Raw genomic sequence first — 2955 nt, 5'->3', positions numbered from 1 at the left:
CCAGGGCACCTGTGCCCGGAGCCCTGCCAGCTGCCTTTCCTCCTCCTGCATTCCAAGGTGTTCCTCGTCCTTCACATACCCTTGGCTGCAGCTCGTCTGGCCTGTTTGCTGTTCCCCCGGAGGTCATGCTTTGTGTCTCTAGCCTTTGGTCGGTGAGGGATACCTTTTAACTCCTTATTTGCTTATAAGAGCCTATTAACCCCACAAGCCTGAGTTCAAATGCCTTCTCTTTCATGAAACCTTTCTCAGTCCTACTAAGAATCAATCATTTTTTCCTCTCTCTTCCTCATTGCTGGCCTACTGTGTGTACCGCTTTACCCATGTGGGCCTCTCTTATTTATATCTGGCTGGTTTGTTCATCTCTCCATACCGTCACTCAACAATACTTTTCTGAAAGCCTGTCTGTCACTGGCACTATGCAAGGATATGGGGATGTAATGGGAAGCAGAAAGCAGACATGGTGCCTGTGGTCTGGGAGCTCACGGTCTTCGGGTGGAGGGGGGCAGAAAGAGCACAATGAAACCCCAAAGCTAAACCCGCAGCTGTGACCAGAGTGAGGGAGATGGGCAGATCGGTGTGCGTGTGTGTGACTGCAGTCTCCTTAGTGTCAGGGACAGCCTCTGGCTTGGTGGAGCCGGCAGTCAGATAAGTCAGCTATGGCATGTAATGAGGTACATGCTCTCTGTCACGGGTTGATCTGTGTACCCCCAAAAGATACGTGGAAGTCTTAGGTTCAGTACCTGTGAACATGACTGGAGTAGGGTTTTTGCAAGTGCAACCAAGTGAAGATGAGGTCACCCTCGATTCGAGTGGGCCCTTATCCAGGATGACTTCTGTCCAGTAAGGGGAGGAGACAAGACACAGACAGACATGGGGGAGATGGCTGTGGGAAGACAGAGGCCAAGACTGGAGTGGTGAGTTCACGAGCCGAGGAGTGCCAGGGGGAGGCGGCACCACCTCAAGCTAGAGGAGACAGACTGGAACGGATTCTCCTTCCAGCCTCCGGAAGAAACCCTCTCTGACTACACCTGGACTTCAGACTTCCAGCCTCCAGAACAGTGCAGGAATAGGTGTGTATTGTTTCAGGCCATCCGGTTTCTGGTAATTTGCTGCGGCAACCCTAGGAAACTAACGCTCCCTCTGGAGGGCAGCGCATGCCAACTAGGGCACAACACAGCAGAGCACCGAGGTTTGGGTAAATGAGTGAATTGCAGGAATGATTGAATAAATGAACAGAGTACCGTTCGCTTTCTTCAATGTTAAGAGGCCAGAGTGAGTTCAGGATATTTTTTTTCAGTTCCAGCTTTTAAGAGGAAAAGAAAATGTGTATTCACAGTTAACAACACTATCATCAGTTGAGCAGATGGAACTGAATTACTTAATTGCCCCTGGGCTCTGTCTTTAGAAATGAAGCTGTGTTTTTGTCAGTTTGGCTAGTGAGGAGTATAAAAATGCCAGAATTACAAAATATCAAAACAGCAGCAGCTCTTTCCTCTCCTCCCTCCGAAGTAGCATCCTGGCCCTTCGTTCTCCAGCCCCTGCGTCCTCGGGCATTTTTTGCTTGTCTCTCTGGTTGAAATGGTTCACTTCAAGATGGAGCGGCAATGACACCTTTTCCCCTTTGCTTGTTGTTAGCAATGGTTAGTATTTGTGTTCCATTTTATATTTTCAGAGCATTTATGGTTTTTGGGTTCCATAGCATGCAGGAATTTGTAACATTTCCATGTTTTTTTGTTTGTCAAGGGTAGAGAAGGAGAGGACCAAGATGTGCAGGGACACCTGTAAGTGACACGAGTCAGTTACTTACTCATCCGGGGTGCTGCCCCCCTTCTTCTTGGAGTCCCTTCCCCTCCTGTTGCTTCCCAAATCCTTGCGCTTGGCCATCACAATGCCACTTCTGTGGCACCTCCTCAAATCTCCCAAATCTCCATTGCATCATTTTCCTATATGACGTTTTATTTCGGTGGGTTTTCCCAAGCAGGTTGTGAGTCCATGGGGGACAGGGAACTACATTACCCCAGTGAGTACCAAGGAACTACCTCTTGAATAAGTGTTGCAATAAATGAGTGAATGAGCAAATGAAATTCCCGGAGCTGAGTTAGGCCAGGAACACCCCGTCTTTTTGTAGGCACTTCCAGTCTTACACACCTAAGACCATATCCATGAAACTCTGTGGTGGGTCCCTAAGCGAATCGCAGGAGGCAGGCACAGGACGGCAGCGGCAGCTTGGAGAAGGTCAGCTCTGCGTGGGTCTCCTAGTCTTGTTGTGAGTGGAGAATTGAGTCAGTGTTTTCACACGCTCAGCTCTTGAGACCGTTGATCCGAGGTGCCAAGCAGAGGTGGCAGGGTCATAGCCGAACGGGTTGGGCCAGGCTGACAGCCTTGGCTCTTGGTACAGAGGGATAAGGCTGAAGGGGAGGTTCTACTCAGAAATCTTTGATGCCCAAAGTCCACAGGTTGCATTAAGGGATGTGGTTGTCAGGCAACCCCAGCAACCAAGAGCATGGTGGTCCTCATGTCTGGACAGTGGGGTTCATTTATTTCTCACCCATGTGTCTAGTGTTTATGAATGGCCTGTGACATGGCACCAAGCATTCTGCATTTACTGAGCACCTAAAACTGTTGGGATAGTATATGTCAGTTGGCCTCGGTACCTCTGTGTATTCCATCCCGACCCCAGCACCTCCTGTGCTGCCTCCCCGGGTCAGTGAGAAGCACGCATACCATGGCGAGTGAAGCCTGTTCTCAGGGCACTCGGGTCATGGAGCAGAACCAAGACAAAAGATAGCATGGAGCAGTTAATTTAGTGCAATAAACAATTTATTGGAGGGAATGGATTCTCAGATAGAACTGTTGGTGTTTGTTCTCCAGATGAGGGCGGTGGATTTGCTGCCCTCGGGGCAATAGAGCCGCTCTCTGCGCAGGTGTGGTTTTCCTCATGGTTGAGGTGTTGGT

General features: G+C 49.6%; 1 long non-coding RNA gene across 1 annotated transcript; it reads left to right on the top strand.

Annotated features, from left to right (window-relative positions):
• The first annotated feature begins 555 nt into the window (after positions 1–555).
• Positions 556–2077, top strand: LOC130681020 (uncharacterized). The gene is made up of 3 exons (XR_008994055.1): positions 556–1070; positions 1513–1640; positions 1744–2077. It is a non-coding gene; the product is annotated as an uncharacterized LOC130681020 (long non-coding RNA).
• Positions 2078–2955: the final 878 nt, after the last annotated feature.

The sequence above is a fragment of the Manis pentadactyla genome, chromosome 15 (genome assembly GCF_030020395.1).
Source record: "Manis pentadactyla isolate mManPen7 chromosome 15, mManPen7.hap1, whole genome shotgun sequence".
NCBI classification, from domain to species: domain Eukaryota; kingdom Metazoa; phylum Chordata; class Mammalia; order Pholidota; family Manidae; genus Manis; species Manis pentadactyla.
Note: the sequence above shows the minus strand (reverse complement) of the source record. Positions and strands in the feature narration are given on the sequence as shown.